Raw genomic sequence first — 23,272 nt, 5'->3', positions numbered from 1 at the left:
ACCGCATGGGTAAGTACGCGGTTGATGCGCTGCAAGCAGCCCGCGAATACGCAAAAAACCCCGCGAACACGCCAAAAAAATACCGCAAATTCGCACAAACTCGCGAATTTTGCGGATGGCGAATTAGATTTCACACGAATTCGCGGACCGCAAATTCGCAAATTTCGCAAATTTCGCCCATACTTAGCTCTTAGCCCCACACCTTAGGCATAAGCATATTAGGCAAACATCCTAACTGAGCACCCGTGCACCACAGTAACACCTCCACGTTGCACATCTCATGAGGCATGAACATCAGGACAGTACTTAGCATGGCACATTATGAATAACATAATCAGCAGTAGTACAGTACATCAGGCCCACCTTAGGCCTACACCTCAGCAGCGACAGGGACCTATAATACCTCTGCCATAGGGGTGCTGTCTCCCAAGTCAATGTTCTCCAGCGGGGGACCCACTGGTTTTCCCACTGTGGACCGCATCCCCCTCTCACCCCTTCATCTGGACTTCTGCACCCCCCACTCAGGAGCGCCACCTCCAGACACCAGGACTGGTGGAGTTCTGTTTACAGATGCTCCAAGTTCTCCTGATACTAGGAGATTCCCCTCCATGGATGGCCTACCAGTACAGTCTAGGCTCCCCACCTTTCATTCCCTAAGGGAACCCTCCAGGCCATGAGACTGGGTTTAGGTCACCTTGGGACACATCCTATTCTCACTCCTTTTCCGCAGAGACAGGACATGAGTCCCTACACCCCTCCCACTACACCGGGACCTATCTTGGCTACTAAGAACCTTTCCCACCACCCTGGGATAGGAAATACCAAAGCCACTCCTCTAAGGGTCACTCCCAAATGCCTCCTCAGACCCTCTGGCACTCACCCAGAGGTCTGCCTCCAGTGCAAGCTCTCTGGGATCAGAGAACTCACACTTCAACAGGTGTTGGCGTAACCCTGGAAAACAACAACGGAACATGTACTCTCTGACAATCAGATTGAGCAGCCGTTCAAAATGGTTTGCCGAGCTACGAATCACCCAACCTTCCAGTGCATCACAAAATTCATCAACAAACTTCCCCCAAGACTGGTGAGACAGTTTCCTACTGCCCCTGAGCCTCAACCTATACCCTTCAGGTGTAACACCCTCTTCCTGGGAACTAGGTACCATGCCCTGGGATCTAGGAGTTGCACTTTCTACATCGGACTCACTTTTGCTGCCACCACTGGACCCCACCCACACTGGTGAATCCAGACCACTTAAACTGCACTCTGGGACATATCCTCAAGAGCTAGCTTTTCTCAGGCGAAGGCTCTCTCTGCCTCCACCATCCTTTCCTGTGCTAAGACCTTTTCAGTCTCTAGCTTCTTCTCTTCAAGGCCCAAAGTCCTGAGACTCAACACCTGAGCCAACAATGCCTTTTTCTCCTGTAATGCTTTCTGGGCCTCTCTGTGCCCGGTATCCAGCTGTGCTAGCCCCATGGCATGCTCCAATCGGAGCTTCTCTAACTCCTGCTGGTGCTTCCTTTCCTTCTGCCTGTCCATCAACTCCTCTGGGAACCATGAAAGGGGTTTGGAACTACCTCTGGCACTTGACCCAGCAACTGACTCCCTCTCTACGGGTTCCTCACTATCTACTGGCGTTTCAGCCCTGTCATTTTCTTCCTCCGCTTCAGACTCTCCAGGCCCTCCCTTATAACCACCACTTAGGTATGTGGAGGGGTAATCTGCAGGGTCCCCAAAGCACTCTAGGACTACTCTCTTGTGGACTGCTTCAAAGAGGAACAGTTTTCTGCAGAAGTTGCCTTCCATTGGTATCCCCCCTTCACTGCAGAAACTCTTTAACTCTTCCTCTGTGTACTCCTAAAGGTCATCCTCATTATAGACTAACCCTATCTTGGCAAGATACACAACCCACAGTCCAACACAAGAGACCTAGGCGTAAACACAATTCAAAAATGACAATTTGAGGAGAAAAATGAATCAGGAGAAATCCCCAAACATGTGATTTGTTTAAACTGTAGAGTTTGTAGTGCAACAGGTTGTCGCTGTGGTAGTGTGCAAACGCAAGTCCTATCCTCACCGCTGACAACCAATGCTAGAAATGAGATGTCTGTTAGGCTAGGGCATGCGCCTAAAGCACACAGAAACCACCACTCTAGTTAGGGCAAGGGAGTTACATGCTGAAGATAACCCCTGCTCACCACCTTGGTAGCTTGGCACGAGCAGTCAGGCTTTTCCAAAAGGCAATGTGTAAAGCGGTTTGCGCAACACACTAACACAGCAGCGACACACTAGGCACACCCCAAAAGACTCCACACAAGGTTATGTAACAAATAGCCTTTGTATCACTCATAAAACACAATAGAACACAATCACATATGTACACTGTGCCACCTGGCACCAGGTATTACTTTACAGGGGATTTTTTTACATTACAGGGCCAATCAGGTCACTGTCGTCACCATTAGAGCACACAAGCAGTGAAAAATAGAAACAACCAGTAATTACTGATAAAGGTGCTCTTAGCACTACACCTTAGGCATAAGCATATTAGGCAAACATACTGAGCCCCAGTGCATCACAGTCACACCTCCACGGTGCACTTCTCATGAGGCATGAACATCAGGACAGTACTTGGCATGGCACATTATGCATAACATAATCAGCAGTAGTACAGTAAGTCAGGCCCACCTTAGGCCTACACCTCAGCAGCGACAGGGACCTATAATACCTCTGCCACAGGGGTGCTGTCTCCCATGTCAATGTTCTCCAGTGGGTGGCTTATCCAGGGCTCGTCACGCAATGCCACCTTAACACAAGATTGCCCCTGACATCTCAGAAGCGCGCAGCTGTGCGCGACCTGCGGCGCAGCTGCACTTAGTGGGGGGCAAATGCCGGAATATCCTCGGTGCTTCTTCTGCACCCAAGAGAGGTCTGCCAAGGGCCCTTCAGGGCTGACAACACAGCAGTGCGTCCCGGGGCGAAAGGCACTCTGGTCCGCCCCATGCACTCACCCGCTGTCCAGCCGTATCCTTGGTTGGTGGGACTGAAATGGCCCTTCTGGATCGCCTCCCTGCAGACTCTGCGTCGTGTTGGAGCACTCCAGGCCCGGAGCTCCCAATGGCTCCCGTCGTTGCTCCCCACGCTGCCGCACTCTGGTGGCTCAGAGCAGATGCGAGCCCACGAGGCTCGACTTTCTCTTGCGGTCACACTCTGGTGGCTCAAATCAGATGCGAGCCCACGAGGCTCGACTTTCTCTTGCTGTCAGGCCCCGTCCACAACCAGGCAACAGCCGACTGACTTCCGGCGACTCCGCTTTGCATCCTCTGGCCAGCCCCGCCCATGGTTAGGTTCTCTCTGCCTGACCTCCGGTTTGGGGGCTGTTCTCGCCAGGGATAACGGAAGAGCCCTCTTCTGTGGGCCTAGGGAGACGATGTGCAAAGTGCCCATCACGCGCTTCCAGCGGGGAGGACCCTTTCTTATTAGAAGTGCAACACAATGCAGCACTCCCCACAGCAAGGGGGAAACACATCCTGAATATAGTAGAACAGGATCCACCAAGTGCTGAGGGAAGTGGATCAAGCACTCACCACACGCTGACCCTAAAAGTAATGAGGGGCAGAGCTGGGCCCAGGCAGGTCAGCTCGCAGGGCCCTCTTGTAGAGGGAAGTCCTTCGTGGTGGTTTCTCCTAGCGCCCAACAGGCCTCTTCATCCAGATCTAAGTAAGCACCAAATCATGGGGTCACAGCCCCAATATTTATAGTGCAATTGTCTTTTTTCTACCCCCTGGCACAGGCCTAAACCCAGTCCAAACCAGTTCTGGGAGCACTCAAACATTTGTTTACAGGGCACAAACACCCTCATTGTCAGTGTAGGCTCCGGCCCTAGAGACAAACCACAGGGGGGTGGAGCCAGCATTGTGGAAGGCAGGCACAATCCTATTCAGACCCAAGTGCTACTCCTCCCACCACTCCAAATGCAGATTGGCCTATTCAGCCTAGTGCTGATTCACCAAGCCCCTCTGGAGCCACTGCACCTCCCCAGCCCCTGTCCCTCCAGAGCCAAACATGCAATACACAACAGGCACGCACAAAGACACATAGCACACAGAAATGCCCACTTCTAAAAGTGGTACAAAAGGGGGTGGTGATGGACGGAACATCTGAACAAATCAAACACTCACACCCAGTCAACAGATCTGGGTTTAATCCATCACCGTTCTTTAGCCCACTCAGCCACCCCAGTTCAGACATGGCCATATGCAAATCAGTCTGACCCTGTGCCTCATGGGAACAGTCCAGCCCGAACTGCCAAGCCACGCCTTCCCTGGACCGGAAACAAGCTTCCGAGGACCGGTTTCTGGCATTTCAGTGCAAGGTATGCTCAGACGTGAGTCCCTTGCTCACTTTGCCACTGGATTCAAGCAAGCCGGGCTGAAGACGGCTGAAAAACATTGAGAATCTACAATAGCTGTCTAGAGAGAATTTATTATCATCAATCATCTCCCCATTGCATCAGTAATATTTGACCATGGCATTAAGGCAAATCACCAGATCTAAGTTTATTAAATTATGGGTTCTTTTTGCTCCAATTCTACCTTTTAACACCAGAAATGCTTGAAAAATGTAATGTCATGTAAGTGCCGCAGAGCCTACAGCTATCGACATGAGATATTGATTTATATGTTCTTCTTTGCTGGATCTGAGAAAGAAGCTTTTACAGCCCTTTTTTATAAGGATCGGAGTAGGCACAGTCAATACAGGCATTACTCCATATCTCCAAGGTTAGAATCAACAATCGGCCTCCAGGCTGCTAACATATATAAACATATATATAGAACCTATGCATAGAATTTGACAACTGCAATGATAAACGGTATTCAACATATGGGGCTATTGCTTTTCCAGCCCAAATACCCTACCTGTTGAATAATTTGAATCTGACTCCATTACGGTCTATTGTTGCAGATATTTGGTCAATCCATACGCTACTATCGGCCTCTCACATTAGCAGGAGCATATGAATTGTCTTCCACATAATATCTAGGAAGATACAGTGAACATTTTGCTCATTCTGGCTATTTGCTTTGGCTGGAGTGAAAGAATAGCTTTTAAGTAACATTTTTGTATAATGCTCAGGAAGACAGACTGAACGTAGAATGAATCAAAGTACAGTTGTCTGTTTGGAAGCTGCTCTGATTTTTTTTAATGATAATTCATGACTAAGACTATTAGCTAATAGTAAACCCAGTTCTTAATATTTTATTTTGCTTTTTAATTATTAGAGGAACCATAAACTTCAACATGAGATAGGGATCTGTGAATAATAAAGACATTTCTTTTTACTATGGTGAATCACAAAAAATCATAGTGAAATGTTGTAATGATTTTTATTAAACAGCAAATATAGAATTTGTAGATATAAATATTTTATAATTTTGAAAGTTAATATTTTTTTTTAATTACAAGTATAATTTAATACAAAAACATAATTAATAATTTCATTTTATAAATATTATTTATATATAATACTACTGAGCGTGTTTAATTGATGAATTGATAAATTTACTTTATATACTGTTAATACACTTTATTATTTTCTCTATACTTTCCCATAGGGAGTGCTCCATCTTTTACTATAATTGAACCCTCTCAACCAAAAAAATGCAAACACTAATTTCTCAAAGACTGCTGGACGAGTATTTATAAAACCAAACACAGGCACTACTCTGAGTAAAGTTTAACATTCATGCTAAGTTTCTTGTAATTCTGTTCAGCATATTCTATTTTTGCTATATCAGAGAGGAAAGAATTCACTGTTTTAAGCCCACTTTTTTTTTTTACTTCCCCCACCCCCAATCGACAGACCCGCATGAAATGTGCCATGCGGAACCCAAACCAGCTGAACTTTTTAATTGGAATGTTTTGTGTAGATACGTCAAACGGTGCCAAAGTATTCAGAAAATAAAAAATGCCTTTTCAATAGAAAGTCAGAACTATTACTGTACATTTGCCATCACTGCCTATGTATAAATATAAACAGAGAGAAAGAAACTCGAAATGTACATTATGGATCTGGGCCAAATTTATAAAACCAATGACATTTGGCAGTTATGGTTTACAGCAAAAATCATAACTTCCACCTCCCTTTCTAAGACACCCCAAATGACATAGCTTCTTGAACTTGACATAACTAATGAAGATATAAGATAGAGCATTGAGTACTTCACTTATGACATCATAATTAACATCACTGCTCGAACCATAACCTGTGTCATCCATGTACTGCATATGACATCACATATAACATCATTGTTGACATCATAGGTGATATCTTTGCTGAGATCTTATTTTTCCTATGCCATCTTTGGTAACATGACTACCTGTTGCTAAATTATTTTTAAATAATTATTCTTGTTTCCTTATTTATAGATTGTATTATTTGATTTGATATTGTTTTTAGAATTTGAAATACATTTTGTAGAAAATTGTCCTAATTACTGTTATAACGTTTGTACAGTTGATTTAGAAGATCAAATTTGTAGTTGGAAATATGTTGTTTCTCATCTAATTTATGACACAGAGAGATTAATTTATTTCTGTAAAATTTGTGAACAATCTTCACAGGTGTTTGATGTTAGCTTGTAGAGGAGTATGCTATTCTGAAATGGACTGTGGTTATTGCTTCTAAAATTGCAATGGTTGCTTTTTCACTCTGAATAGCACCTTTTTATTTTCTTATTATGGTCTAATTTTCTTTTTTTAAACATTATATTTATTATTCTTTCTTAGATTTTAATCAAAAGCAAATCAAAAAAGTCTGGTAACATAGACCTCCGTCCACTGAGGGCAGAATGTCTAAATTAAGCACAGGTTTAAACATTTCAGAAATTCACTGAAAAAAAATGCAAGTTATGGTTAGGACCCCACATCATAACTTACACACCAAATGTGGTGCTCATGACCTCAAGCTGGATGTGACAGATATAATTACAAATGTTGTAAATAATCTTGCAGATAAGATTCCATGCCATATTACCCAACTGTATGAATGCAGTATTATTTATTTGTTTGAGTCAGTGTATTTAATTGTGCTTTTAGTTATTATTTATTGGTTTATATATTGTGAATATTAATGATATTTCAGATGTCATTAATAATGTCATAGAACATTTCATTAGTGTTGTGATATATGAGGTCATTGGAAGTGCATGGCGAGTGCACTAGTTATAGTTAGTTGCAGGAGAAAACAAAGCTAGGACAGATTTTTTTGACTTCTCGGATGTCTTCCTTATCCATTTCAGTAAATCATTCTGACATGCAGACTGAAACGTGTACTTTTAACACCAGCAGCAGCCTAACAGTTAACGCCCCGATCATAAACTGCAGTTTACCAGTGTTCCAATGAGCAACTAGAGTGCTAGCATTCTATATTCATGACAAAGGTGGGATAGGGGAATGCACATGGACAACGGAGGGAAGATGGGAGAGGGGCAGGGTCAAAATGCTGACCATGTAGGGCAGGTAGGAGAGGCAGTGGCAGCACATCCGATGACTTATGGCAGGCATAAGCGTTTCCCCTCGAGCACAATTGACGATGGTGGGCAAGAGTGAGGGTGAATTTTCGTGCACAAAAGACGATAGAGGGCAGAAGGGAGGGGGTACGGGCTGGCCTCAGACAACAGTGGGGAGAGGGTCGGTGCAAGGGCAGCAAGTTGACCACGCAGTATGGGCAGGAGGAGCAGTGACAGTACAAAAGATCATGAACATCAGGCAGGAGGGGCAATGGCACCACACCGTACAATGGATGGCAGGAGGGAGGGCATAGGGGCATGAACTCACAAGCTGACCATGTGGCAGCACAACAGAACATGTAGAACTGGTTGGAAGGCCAGCTCAATGGATCGTGTGGGGCAGGAAGGGAGGAATCAGGGCACACACTTGGACAGCAGGTGGCATGGGGGAGCAGGCCAGGGGCAGCAAGGTGGGAGGGGCAGTGGTGGCCCAGCAGACTACCATGAGGGGGTTGGAGTGAGAAGGCAGGGGCATGGACTTGGACAACAGAGAGCATGTGGGAGCACGGAGGGACGACAAAGTAACCACTAGGGCATCCATGATGGGCAGTGGCATAACATCGGACTGTGCAGGGTAGGAGGGAGGTGAAGTGGGATGGACTTGGGCAAAAGAAGGCAGGGAGGAGAGGGTAGATGCAGCAAATTAAGAACAGCGGCGAACAGGGAAGGGCATTGGCAGCACAAAAGACCTAGCAGGAATGTGGAGACAGGGCACAGAGGGCAGGGTGGTGGGGTAGGCGAGGCAAGCTGACCATGGAGGAAAGCCCTTCATGGTGCGGGGCAGCACAACGGACCATGGAGGGCATGGAAGTGGAGTAGGGGCAAGTTCACAAAGTATGAATGGCAGTGATGGGACAAGAGGCAGCAAGTTGACCACGTAGGGCAGGAAGGCATTGACAGGGGCAGGAGGTGTCCACAGAGGGGTGTCAGGGTGCGACAGGGGTATGTAGATGCTGAACGAAGGGCAGGGGAAACAACCTGACCATAATGTGCAGGCCGGCAAGGGCAGGGTCACCACAAATGACCATGTAGGTTAAGGGGAGGGGGCAGAGGTAAGCATACAGAGAAAGGAGGACAGGGTCTGGGGTAGCTAGCTGAACATGTATGGCAAGTTGGCATGGGCAGTTAAAAGGGCAATGGAGAGCTGGCAAAAGGAGGTAGGCGCACTCAAATGTAAATGGAGGGTAGGGGACAGGGACAGAAAGCTGATCATGGAAATAAGGCGGGAGGGCCCGGGTAATGCAGATGGAGAACATAGGACAGGCTGGTAGGAGGCATGGGGAGGAAGCTGATCATGTAGGGCAGGAGGTGGGGCAGTGACACTCAGATGTAGAAAGGAGGGAAGACGGAAGGGTACAGGGTCAGCAAGCTAACCTCAGAGGGCAGACTGCAGTGGGTTGGCCACCAGCAGGGGGTTGGCCTGTGCCAACCCTCTGTTGCAACTAGCTGAAGGTTTTTATGCAGTGGCGGTGTTGGCAGCTTAGGTAAGAAATATCTAGAAATCCATGAAAAAAGCAAAGGTAAAATAAACATTATTTTCAGCTATGGTAATATGATCTTCCCTTACCTTACATAAACACAGAAATTCAATTAAACAAAAACAATGGTTAAAGTGGTGTTATAGTTAGGTATGGTAGAATGATCTTAACTTATGTTAAAAAAAAACCCTGGCAATTCACTAAAAAACACAAAGGTTATGCAGCCCCCGGGTGAAACTAGGACAAGTGCATGTTACTTGAAGTCCTTGTGTGCAGTGGTATCCATGGGTCGTGGGCTGCTGAGATAGTATCTAGTCTATTCCCTCCCCTATGCCCCTACCGTTCCCATCAGTGGGGTTCCTCCTCACTTTCCTTCTGCCATTCTCTTGTGCCCATCCTTACCAACCACAGTGGTTTCGGGGGTGTGGATGTTTGGGTCTCTATCGATGGAAGCAGTGGTGTAACGACACTGGAGGGGGTTCGCTGCAAAGTGCAGAGAGAGGCCCCCTTCCCGACTTACTCTGGAGCTCTCAGGCCAGGGCACTTCGCTGAAGGGGCCCATGGAGCTCGTCCCCCGCACTGCGGGGGCTTTTGTTATGCCACTGGATTGAAGATTGTTGTGCTCACCCACTGCTGCTGCTTGCATTTGGTTAAGTTACTGTTCCTATTTAACAGTGCTTTATGCAAATAATAGACCAAATTTATGAAAAGTGTTGCATCACTGTGGTAAAACAACAATGCCACACTTTTCAGTGCGCCCTCCTTGCGACACCATGGATGCGCCGTATTTACTATACGGCACTCCATGATGCAATGACTGACAGATGCATCAGGAATCCTGATGTACCTGTCCACACAAAACCCATGCATTGCTGTAGTTGTGTCATAACAAAATAATGGCGTGACCCATACTAGTCCATGGACCTGAGTAATGTTCGGTATAGAAAACAATGGTCCTAGACTAATTTCCTTAGGGAGGTGTTCATTAAATCAAAATCTATGAAAAAGTAGGGTACAGGCCCACTAGGGGAAAATTTTGACGTTTCGACCCTGGCGCATAGAGGGTGGTTTGTATCCTCTGCAGGCGGGTCTTCCCTCAGGACGGGGATAGGGGGGTGAACAACCTGTGTCAAGGCGAAGTCAGGGTTACAGCCCCTCAGATGGCGGTCCGCATGATTACAGCGGTGAATTGAATTAGAATTGGTACTGAAAATTCAATGTGCAGTATTCAGGGCAAAAGTGTAGATTGAATCCTAACACTGGTGGATTAAGGTATTTTAGTAAGCCTTCCTGGTGCAGTCCCGGTGATCAGCGCTGAACTCCTCCAGTCCCCGTCCTGAGGAAGACCCGCCTGCAGAGAATACAAACCACCCTCTATGCGCCAGGGTCGAAACCTCAACACTTTCCCTTTGTGGGCCTGTACCCTACTTCACCCCATCCCTACCTCTTTACAGAAGTTTATACTCTGTACAACATCAAGAACCAGAAAAATACTTTTGAATCCATGAGAGACAGGCCCCATTGTAAAACGGGTGCTACTGTAAACCGCGACAAGTTTACTAAGGACATTACTATGTGTAATTGATTGTTTTAACTACTCTCCGATTTCCCTCCCTATATATCTGTTCAATTCTCACGAGCACAATCCTTTTTCCACACTCCCGCTGGAGCAACCCTCTTTTTCTACTTTGAAATGTAATCTCTACAGTGATCTGTTATAATAACTGTGAGATTAAACAGTCACTATTGAAGCTATTTATGGTGCTTGTGTGTCTTTTTGAGGATATACTTAGTTAAACTGAGAAACTACTGGGGTACACTTATGATGTGACTTGAGTTCTATGTGTACCATGTTCATAGATTTTGACTTAATGAACACCTCCCTAAGGAAATGAGTCTAGGACCATTGTTTTCTATACAGAGTTGAGTCATAAGCAAGACGCAACTCCAGCAATGCATGGGAGGCTTATACTTACTGCACTGCATCCCCCTTACACCTCCTGTGAGGCAGGCGTAATGTTTTGACCCAGTGGCGTCCTAGAAGTAGTGCAGTGAAATCTGATAGATTTCACTGCGCACTTCTGAAAGGCTTCCTTACAGGGGATCGCCCACCTGCATACATTATACCTAACGCACGTTTAATGTAGCGCAGGGGTTTAAAAAGTGATGCATCTGCCTGGATGCGTCACTTTCTAAATATAGCGCAACATATCACATTATTTACTCCACCTCTACGTCACAAAAAGTGACAACAGCGACGCAAAAGTGTTCCAAGGGGCTCATAAATAAGCCTCATAGTGTCCTGTGCTGGGGCAATGCTCTCTGTAACTGCCTTGGTTTCGCAGTGAGAATTGAGCAATGAAATCAAATCGTCTATCAGACTTATGAGATATCGTATTGCTAATATCTGTAAATAAAATATATGACTGACACTATGGGCCTAGGTAGTAGAGGACTATGCAGAGCCTTACATATCCACAACCTCTGAGGAGTCATTTTTAAGGTCGATGATAAGATCCATAATAGGAATATTATTATATAACCTCCGTTAGCTATTTTTTCTTTCCATTTAATATTCGGTATAGTGATTCTCCTGTTTGTTTTTGTGATTTCTATCTAGCACTGAAAAAGCGATGTATTCACAAAACGCATGGTGGCTGTTTTTCTTGGAACTGGATATTTGAAGATAGAAACAATTGAATTATATTATTATAACCTCCATAATCATTTAACTTTGGATCGGAGAGTACGGTACGCAGGAGCACACATACACACATGTTCTAATTCACACCTGTACATAGGTACAAAAAGATCCATATGCACATATTTTAATTTCATTTTTTTATATTGGGATAGCACAAAATATAAATGCTCACTATATCTGAGATAAAAACTTAAAATCACAATGTGATCAATTTATTTACAGTGATTTTAATAAAAATACACAAATATCGTTCACATAGTTTCTGGGAAATGGAACAAAATGAGCAGGCTTATTCAATTCCTCATTCACATGTGCCTCACTAGCCTTATACTGAGGTCATGGTGTCTGACTACAGTTTTCTTTTTTATGTATTGTGGTCCATTAATATTTATTGGACTCTTTAAAACATGCATTTCCAAAACGTAGATCGAGCTACCAGTAGCTTGTGGCCAGGAGTTCCTAATATTCAAATGTGCCCATATCTGCTAATGCTGCACTTAAAACACTGTGAGCCCAGTTCTGGCAGGCTGGGAGAGGATTCAGGAGCAGGATTTGTCCCATTTTCTTGTTAAATAAACAAGGGTGCTCTGCTTCCGCTTTAGAAGCCTGAAAATAAATGGCTCATTCGAGATTGTTTCGTAACCTCTCGGAAACTACCCTGAAAAAACATATTAGTTCAATGACTTCAGAGAGTCATTGAGAGCATCACTAGATTTACATTTTTCTTCTTTCTTCACCTTTGTGTTTTTTCTTTTCCATTCTTTCTCTTCCTTTCTTTTTTCTCTTTCTTCCCTTTTCTACCTTTATTCTTTCACGTTTTCTCTCCTTCCTTCTTTTTCACCTCTTTCCCTTTATCTTCACTTCTTTGTTCATTTCTTGCTTTCTCATGTTCTTTCTATTCAGTATTCCTTCTTTCGGTTCCATCACTTCTTTCCTGTCTTTGTCTCTTTCTTTCTGACCTCTCATTCTTGCTTTATTTCACTCTCCCTTACTTCCTTTAATTGTTTTTGTCTCATCTTCTTTCCTTTCCATACCTTCTTTGGTCCATCTTCCCCACTGCTTAATTTCTTCTTCCCATCTTTCTTTTCTGTCCCTTTCCTTTGTTTCTTAGCCATTCCTTCCTGCTCTTTTTCATTCATCCTTTCCTTCTTTCTATCCTTCCATCTTCCTCTTCCTTTTCTCCTTCCTTCCTACGTTCATTCTATCCTTTCATTCATTCCGCTATTCCATCCTCTCCTTCCTTTCTTTCCTTCAACTCCTTTCTTGCTTGCTTCTGCTACTTCTTCCTGTAATGTCGCGATATGTGATGGCGTGACTATGTCGTGACGTAGGAGACACGCACTGGCCAGTTAATAGAAGGGCAGGAGCACATCCACGTCGGCCTGTTGGCGACGGAGACAGCTACTTGCAGTTACACATCACCCCAGGCTCCTGTGATCATTAATGTGTTAGGCCCCCAGCCCCTGACCGTCACGTCCACTTCCTAGTGTCCGCACTGCCCAAGTGTGCGACACAACACTGGCGACGAGGGTGGGCGTACCTTCGTGTGGTGGCGGCTGCGAGTGTGGTGTGCAGCACGTGGTGCTCGTGCCCTTCGGCTGGTGCCTGGTGCGGTCCCGGCGTGTCGCCTCCTGCTCCTGGAGCGTGACATCCCCTGTGCGATGGCCCGGTGTGGCCCCGAGGTGAGGCCGCTGCGAGCGGGAGCCGTTGGTCGCAAGCGCGACTCCCGTGCCTTCCCCTAAAGACGCTCCTGTGCCCCGAGTGGTGCCCTGCCGGTCTGCGCGTCCCCGCCTCTCCTCACCCAGCAGAGTATCGTCCAAGTGCGGGTGGGACATCGCGCACGAGTCGGCAGCACAACAACGCACGTGGAGATGGCATCCACCACCGCGCACCCAGTGGCATTTCAGTGGAGGCCTGGATCGGGCCGCAAATCGGCCCGCCCATTTCCGGCCTGCAAATTCTCACGCATCGGGAGGAAAGCCCGGGAGCCACGTGGGGGAAGAACAGCCGCGCACTGTGCTCTGCCTAGAAGCGAGTGCAGCAAGCCACGCCCAACAGCAGCACCCAGGGAAGGCGACAGTGAGGGAATACACCCCAACACCAGCATACAGCACCATGAGACAGGAGTTCCTCACTCAGAACTGCCATTACAAGGTCCATTGATACCTCGGGCACAGTGCGGTGCAGCGCTCGTTCAGGAGTCATCTACTACAGCGCTGCGGGTACATCATCCATCCTAAGACAGGAAGGCAGCTTCCTTGGCAGCACGCCGGACCAACGGCGTAAGGTGCGAGTACGCAAGACATGTCGCATATTCCCCCCATTGAGCCCTTCATAGTCGAAGGCTCCCCGTCATCCCTGGTGCCCAAATAGAAGGATTGGGTCGACCGACTAAAGGTCTTCTTTGAAGCTACCAAAGTACAGAAGAGAGCAATGCTGCTCCACTTAGGAGGGAAAGACATTCACAATATTGCCAGAACGCTTGTGGAGGCGACGCCAAAGAATCACCACACCTTAATTAATGCCCTAAATGCTCACTTTGAGCCCATGGCCAACCAGGACTACAAGAAATTAATCTTTCGTCAGGCCCGGCAACTTCCGGATGAATCCCTGGATACCTACCATGCCCGGCTAAAAAATCTGGCCTCAACGTGTGGATTCCACGATGAAACGGAGGCGATAAGAGGGCAAATCATTCAAGGATGTGCCTCTGCCAAGCTTAGGGAACGAATTCTTGAAGAATCGGGAAAACCGCTAGCAGAGATTCTGACTCTTGGACGCACCAAAGAGCTATCCAAGGCTCGCGCGGCTCACATGGAGGCAGCCCTCCAAGCACCAGTGAAGACCGAACCAGTCAACGCAGTCACCACCAAATCAGCATCGAGAGGGAACAGGAGAGGCCAACGCGGTGCCGCGGCGGCGCCCACCACCACCTGTGGATACTGTGGTGGAACACCCCATCCGCCCGCGGACTGTCCCGCAAAAGGAAAGAGATGCTCCGGTTGTGGGTGTTTCAATCACTTTGAAAAAGTGTGTAGAGCCAAGAAATTTCGCAAGCCGCGACCAAAGGTCAACACAGTGAGAGAGGATGACAAATCGCCAAGTGACATGGACGATGATGAGGAGGAAGAGAGGGTAGTGCACAAGGTGCACATGATTGGGACCACGATCCGCAAAGCACGGCGTCTTCCCCAATGCCATCTTCAGGTGGGGGACCAAGAGATCACTGCGGTGGTTGACACTGGAGCCACTATCAACATCATGGCAGCTGCCCTCCACCGCACCTTACGACCCACGCCTCCGCTTCAGCCCTCCGCAATCGTGGTGTTCGCATATGGACAGGACACTCCGCTGAAGATCCTAGGGCGGTTTAAAACGGCAGTGACGCATGGGAACCAGAAAGTCCACACAAACATCTACGTTACAGAAGAAGGTCAAGGCATGCTCCTAGGGTGTCGTGCTGCCGAGGACCTGGGGATTGTATCCTTCTCTTTTAGCATGCATCAAGAATCCATACAACATCTCCTGGAAGAGTTCGCAGAAGTATTTGAAGGGATCGGCAGATTCAAAGGGAAGGAAATACAACTGCATGTGGACCCCACCGTCCAACCGGTGGCCTTACGGCATCGAAGAATTGCCTTCCATCTGAGACCTCAAGTGGAACAAGAACTGAAGAAACTTGAGGCTGCTGGCATCATTGAAAAGGTACAAAAGGGGGTGGTGATGGTCGGAGCATCTGAATCAATCAAACACTCACACCCAGTCAAAAGATCTGGGTTTAATCCATCACCGTTTTTAGCCCACTCTGCCACCCCAGCTCAGACATGGCTATATGCAAATCAGTCTGACCCTGTGCCTCATGGGAACAGTCCAACCCGAACTGCCAAGCCATGCCTTCCCTGGACCGGAAACAAGCTTCCGAGGACCGGTTTCTGGCATTCCAGCCATCTTCAGCCCGGCTTGCTTGAATCCAGTGGCAAAGTGAGCAAGGGACTCACGTCTGAGCATACCCTGCCACACTTATGGTGGCCAAAAGCGGTACAAAAGGGGGTGGTGATGGACGGAGCATCTGAATCAATCAAACACTCACACCCAGTCAAAAGATCTGGGTTTAATCCATCACCGTTTTTTAGCCCACTCTGCCACCCCAGTTCAGACATGGCTATATGCAAATCAGTCTGACCCTGTGCCTCATGGGAACAGTCCAGCCCGAACTGCCAAGCCATGCCTTCCCTGGACCGGAAACAAGCTTCCGAGGACCGGTTTCTGACATTCCAGCCATCTTCAGCCCGGCTTGCTTGAATCCAGTGGCAAAGTGAGCAAGGGACTCATGTCTGAGCATACCCTGCCACACTTAAGGTGTCCAAAAGCGGTACAAAAGGGGGTGGTGATGGACGGAGCATCTGAATCAATCAAACACTCACACCCAGTCAAAAGATCTGGGTTTAATCCATCACCGTTTTTTAGCCCACTCTGCCACCCCAGTTCAAACATGGCTATATGCAAATCAGTCTGACCCTGTGCCTCATGGGAACAGTCTAGCCCGAACTGCCAAGCCATGCCTTCCCTGGACCGGAAACAAGCTTCCGAGGACCGGTTTCTGGCATTCCAGCCATCTTCAGCCCGGCTTGCTTGAATCCAGTGGCAAAGTGAGCAAGGGACTCACGTCTGAGCATACCCTGCCACACTTATGGTGGCCAAAAGCGGTACAAAAGGGGGTGGTATTGGACGGAGCATCTGAATCAATCAAACACTCACACCCAGTCAAAAGATCTGGGTTTAATTCATCACCGTTTTTTAGCCCACTCTGCCACCCCAGTTCAGACATGGCTACATGCAAATCAGTCTGACCCTGTGCCTCATGGGAATAGTCCAGCCCGAACTGCCAAGCCATGCCTTCCCTGGACCGGAAACAAGCTTCCGAGGACCGGTTTCTGGCATTCCAGCCATCTTCAGCCTGGCTTGCTTGAATCCAGTGGCAAAGTGAGCAAGAGACTCACGTCTGAGCATACCCTGCCACACTTATGGTGGCCAAAAGCGGTACAAAAGGGGGTGGTGATGGACGGAGCATCTGAATCAATCAAACACTTACACCCAGTCAAAAAATCTGGGTTTAATCCATCACCATTTTTTAGCCCACTCTGCCACCCCAGTTCAGACATGGCTATATGCAAATCAGTCTGACCCTGTGCCTCATGGGAACAGTCCAGCCCGAACTGCCAAGCCATGCCTTCCCTGGACCGGAAACATGCTTCCGAGGACCGGTTTCTGGCATTCCAGCCATCTTCAGCCCGGCTTGTTTGAATCCAGTGGCAAAGTGAGCAAGGGACTCACGTCTGAGCATACCCTGCCACACTTAAGGTGGCCAAAAGCGGTACAAAAGGGGGTGGTGATGGTCGGAGCATCTGAATCAATCAAACACTCACACCCAGTCAAAAGATCTGGGTTTAATTCATCACCGTTTTTTAGCCCACTCTGCCACCCCAGTTCAGACATGGCTATATGCAAATCTGTCTGACCCTGTGCCTCATGGGAACAGTCCAGCCCGAACTGCCAAGCCATGCCTTCCCTGGACCGGAAACAAGCTTCCGAGGACCGGTTTCTGGCATTCCAGCCATCTTCAGCCCGGCTTGCTTGAATCCAGTGGCAAAGTGAGCAAGGGACTCACGTCTGAGCATACCCTGCCACACTTAAGGTGGCCAAAAGCGGTACAAAAGGGGGTGGTGATGGACGGAGCATCTGAATCAATCAAACACTCACACCCAGTCAAAAGAACTGGGTTTAATCCATCACCGTTTTTTAGCCCACTCTGCCACCCCAGTTCAGACATGGCTGTATGCAAATCAGTCTGACCCTGTGCCTCATGGGAACAGTCCAGCCCAAACTGCCAAGCCATGCCTTCCCTGGACCGGAAACAAGCTTCCGAGGACCGGTTTCTGGCATTCCAGCCATCTTCAGCCCGGCTTGCTTGAATCCAGTGGCAAAGTGAGCAAGGGACTCACGTCTGAGCATACCCTGCCACACTTATGGTGGCCAAAAGCGGTACAAAAGGGGGTGGTGATGGACGGAGCATCTGAATCAATCAAACACTCACACCCAGTCAAAAGATCTGGGTTTAATCGATCACCGTTTTTTAGCCCACTCTGCCACCCCAGTTCAGACATGGCTATATGCAAATCAGTTTGACCCTGTGCCTCATGGGAACAGTCCAGCCCGAACTGCCAAGCCATGCCTACCCTGGACCGGAAACAAGCTTCCGAGGACCGGTTTCTGGCATTCCAGCCATCTTCTGCCCGGCTTGCTTGAATCCAGTGGCAAAGTGAGCAAGGGACTCACGTCTGAGCATACCCTGCCACACTTATGGTGGCCAAAAGCGGTACAAAAGGGGGTGGTGATGGACAGAGCATCTGAATCAATCAAACACTCACACCCAGCCAAAAGATCTGGGTTTAATCCATCACCGTTTTTTGGCCCACTCTGCCACCCCAGTTCAGACATGGCTATATGCAAATCAGTCTGACCCTGTGCCTCATGGGAACAGTCCAGCCCGAACTGCCAAGCCATGCCTTCCCTGGACCAGAAACAAGCTTCCGAGGACCGGTTTCTGGCATTCCAGCCATCTTCAGCCCGGCTTGCTTGAATCCAGTGGCAAAGTGGGCAAGGGACTCACGTCTGAGCATACCCTGCCACACTTAAGGTGGCCAAAAGCGGTACAAAAGGGGGTGGTGATGGACGGAGCATCTGAATCAATCAAACACTCACACCCAGTCAAAAGATCTGGGTTTAATCCATCACCGTTTTTTAGCCCACTCTGCCACCCCAGTTCAGACATGGCTATATGCAAATCAGTCTGACCCTGTGCCTCATGGGAACAGTCCAGCCCGAACTGCCAAGCCATGCCTTCCCTGGACCGGAAACAAGCTTCCGAGGACCGGTTTCTGGAATTCCAGCTATCTTCAGCCCGGCTTGCTTGAATCCAGTGGCAAAGTGAGCAAGAGACTCACGTCTGAGCATACCCTGCTACACTTATGGTGGCCAAAAGTGGTACAAGAGGGGGTGGTGATGGACGGAGCATCTGAATCAATCAAACGCTCACACCCAGTCAAAAAATCTGGGTTTAATCCATCACCGTTTTTTAGCCCACTCTGCCACCCCAGTTCAGACATGGCTATATGCAAATCAGGCTGACCCTGTGCCTCATGGGTACAGTCCAGCCCGAACTGCCAAGCCATGCCTTCCCTGGACTGGAAACAAGGTTCCGAGGACCGGTTTCTGGCATTCCAGCCTTCTTCAGCCCGGCTTGCTTGAATCCAGTGGCAAAGTGAGCAAGGGACTCTCGTCTGAGCATACCCTGCCACACTTATGGTGGCCAAAAGCGGTACAAAAAGGGGTGGTGATGGACGGAGCATCTGAATCAATCAAACACTCACACCCAGTCAAAAGATCTGGGTTTAATCCATCACCATTTTTTAGCCCACTCTGCCACCCCAGTTCAGACATGGCTATATGCAAATCAGTCTGACCCTGTGCCTCATGGGAACAGTCCAGCCCGAACTGCCAAGCCATGCCTTCCCTGGACCGGAAACAAGCTTCCGAGGACCGGTTTCTGGCATTCCAGCCATCTTCAGCCCGGCTTGCTTGAATCCAGTGGCAAAGTGAGCAAGGGACTCACGTCTGAGCATACCCTGCCACAGTTAAGGTGGCCAAAAGCGGTACAACAGGGGGTGGTGATGGACGGAGCATCTGAATCAATCAAACACTCACACCCAGTCAAAAGATCTGGGTTTAATCCATCACCGTTTTTTAGCCCACTCTGCCACCCCAGTTCAGACATGGCTATATACAAATCAGTCTGACCCTGTGCCTCATGGGAACAGACCAGCCCGAACTGCCAAGCCATGCCTTCCCTGGACCGGAAACAAGCTTCCGAGGACCGGTTTCTGGCATTCCAGCCATCTTCAGCCCGGCTTGCTTGAATCCAGTGGCAAAGTGGGCAAGGGACTCACGTCTGAATATACCCTGCCACACTTAAGGTGGAACAAGAACTGAAGAAACTTGAGGCTGCTGGCATCATTGAAAAGGTGACGGGACCCACCCCATGGGTCTCACCCATTGTGGTCACTCGAAAGCCCAAGCATCCAGGGGCGGTCCGCATCTGTGTTGACATGTGCCTCCCGAATGCCGCCATAAAGCGCGAGCGACACATTACGCCTACCATTGACGACCTCATCGGAGAGATGGCGGGAGCCTGCTGGTTCTCCAAGGTTGACTTGCGATCCGGATACCATCAACTGGTTCTCGATGAGGCGTCACGCAACATAACCACATTCTCCACCCATGTGGGACTGAGACGCTACACCCGACTAAGTTTCGGAGTATCCAGCGCTGCTGAAGTGTTTCAACATGTCATACAAGAGCTGATTGCTGATATTCCAGGAGTCATCAACGTCAGTGATGACATAATGGTCCATGCCAAGTCTCTACCCGAACACAATGCCCGTCTCACCCAAGTACTCCGAAGACTACGCGAAGCTGGTCTAACGCTCCATCGGGAGAAATGCGAATTCTTGAGAACCAAGCTGCAATTCTTTGGATATACTTTTTCCACGGAAGGCGTCAACCCGGATCCCGAGAAAGTGCGTGACATCAAGAGCGCCGTTGCCCCAGCCAGTGTGACCGAGGTCCAAAGCTTTCTGGGGATGGTCAACTAATGTGGTAGATTCATCAAAGACTTGACATCGCTCAGGGCGCCGCTCCGAGAACTGACTAAGGACTCTGTCCCTTGGGAATGGGGCCCTCTCCAGGAACAAGCCTTCAAAAACATCAAAAATGCCCTCTCGGAAGCGACCATACTAGCCTTCTTCGATCCGGAGAAGATGACACAAATTGCGGGGGATGCTGGCCCGGTGGGTCTGGGCGCTGTCCTGCTACAGAAGCGACGACTAGAGGAAGACTGGGCACCAGCGGCATTTGCAAGCCGGTCTTTAACGGTGACCGAGGAAAGATACTCTCAGATAGACAAAGAGGCTATCGCCATTCATTGGGGGTGTCGCCACTTTCACCTCTATGTCTATGGCAAACCGTTCACCTTCACGACAGATCACAAGCCACTGGTGGCCCTCTTTGCTGGGACATCCACTCAACCTCCGTCGAGGATCGAAAAATGGATGCTCCAACTGCAGGACTACAACTGCCGTGTGGCGTATCAGCCGGGGTCCCGCAACCCAGCGGACTATCTATCCAGACACCCCCGAGAAGCCACTGACAAGGAGAAGGAGGAATATGTTCGATACATCACTGCCAGATCCTGTCCCATCCCCCTGTCGATGCAGAGCTTAGTAGAAGCCATGGCACAGGATGAGTGTCTCCAGCGGGCCAGAAGCATTCCACGGCAAGGGAATTGACACAAAGCCAAGGAAGAGTGGAAAATCTTGACCATTCCTGCTCAAAGGATAATGGAAAGCCTACATCATGTGAAGGATGAACTCACTGAAGATCCCACAGGTTGCTTGCTACGAGGGCACCGTCTAGTCATACCCACTGCGCTCACCAACAGATGTATGCAACTTTCCCATGTTGGCCATCAGGGCATAGTCAAGACCAAATCACGTCTTCGTTCTAAGGTTTGGTTTCCGCTCATGGATGAGGTGGTAGAGAGCATGGTTCGGTCTTGTTCAGCCTGTCAAGCCACCAGAGACTTACATCGCCCTGCCCCGATCATAACGGAACCTCACCCGCAGTCTCCCTAGTCATGCGTGAGCATGGGTTTTGGCAGTCTTCCAGATGGCCGGCACACCTTAGTGGCCATAGATGACTATTCCAAATACCCGGAGGTAGAAATCGTCGGGACTCTCAGTGCCAGCGAGGTAATACCCAAAATAGAGAAAATAATGGCCACTCATGGTTTGATAAAGGAACTACGGACTGATAATGGACCACCGTTTCATGGACAAGAACTGTCTGAATACCTCACTAGTCTTGGAATACAACACCGTTGAATCACGCCCCGTTGGCCTCAAGCTAACGGTGAGGCTGAACGATTCATGAGAACTCTCAATAAAGTCATACGAATTGCCCATGACAAAGGACAATCCATTGAGTTCGCCATTTTCACCTTCCTGCGTGGCAGACCCCTCACACCACTACTGGGGTAGCCCTTGCCCACCTGCTGATGGGTCGGGTTGTTATGTTATGTTATGTTAATAGGAACTTTTAGAGCGCGCGGTCACCAAATGGTTTCATAGCGCTGATTAAGTTAGGCAGGAGGTCGGGCAGAGGGCAGTTACACAGGTGCCTGTACGTACAACCAGGTCTTTAACAGTCGTCTGAACTCTAGTAGATTGTTGCATTTCCGGATTACTAACGGCAGTGAGTTCCAGAATTTTGGAGCAAGATAAGAGAACCTACAACCACCCCGACGTTTAAGCTGGAAAGTGGGGGTGGACAAAAGCTGAAGGTGGGCCGAACGTAAGTTGCGGGATGGAACGTGTCTTGCTATCAGGCCGTTGATGAATTTCGGACTTTTCCCATTTAGGGCATTGAAAATGATACATCCTGACTTAAAAGCCACACGTTGGGCAATAGGAAGCCGGTGAAGCTTATCCAGCAGGGATCTGGCAGATATCCATTTCGGTTGCTTGTAAATGAGCCTGGCGGCCTGATTTTGTATCATTTGGAGACGTTTAAGTAGGAATGAGGGGAGGCCAAGATAGATTGAATTAGAAAAGTCGAGGCGGAAAAGCACTAAGGCAGTTTCTACCTGAGTAAGAGCTGAATGGCTAAGAAGATGGGAGATTTTCCTTATCTTACGTAGCTGAAATAGACAGGAAGAGACCACTGTCCCTATCTGGCCACTGAGTGATAGGTCGGCATTAATAATAACCCCCAGACTTCTCACAGATAGGGAAGGAACAGGAGGGGGCCCCAGTTCTGCCGGCCAGTAGTGAGGACCCCAGAGAAGTGCACTCTTCCCAGGCAAGACTAATTGGGTCTTGCCTGGGTTGAGTTTCAGATGATTGCGATTCATCCAGCACTGGATATGGAGCATAGTAGTTCGGAATTGATGAATAGAATCAGAAGAATTGTCTAATGTAAAGACGAGCTGAAGATCATCCGCATAATTATAGGTAGTAACCTTCAGATCTTTGAGAGAATGAATCAAAGGTCGGAGATATAGATTGAAAAGGAGGGGGTAAAGAGAGGAGCCCTGAGGGACTCCGCAAGAGATAGCAATCTCAGGGGCGGTAAAAGGGGCAAGACGAACTGCCTGGGTTCTACCTTCAAGGAAGGTTGTCATGAACACCATCCCTCATCATCCTCAGTGGCAACCAGAGAGGCCCGATGACTGCCGGATTGACACGAGGCGGAAGAAAGCCCATGCTCAGGGGAGCCATCGCCGCAATGCCCAAGCTAGCCCGATCGAGGAAGGTGACTTGGTCCTGTTGAAGAATAGATGCCAAGGGGGAAAGTTCCAACTCCCCTATGAAAAGTTGCCCTGGACTCTGGTGAGCGTTAAGGGA

This window comes from Lissotriton helveticus, chromosome 7 (genome assembly GCF_964261635.1).
Source record: "Lissotriton helveticus chromosome 7, aLisHel1.1, whole genome shotgun sequence".
In the NCBI taxonomy this organism is placed as follows: Eukaryota; Metazoa; Chordata; class Amphibia; order Caudata; family Salamandridae; genus Lissotriton; species Lissotriton helveticus.
The sequence above is the reverse complement of the archived record's forward strand: the minus strand, read 5'-3'. Positions refer to the sequence as shown.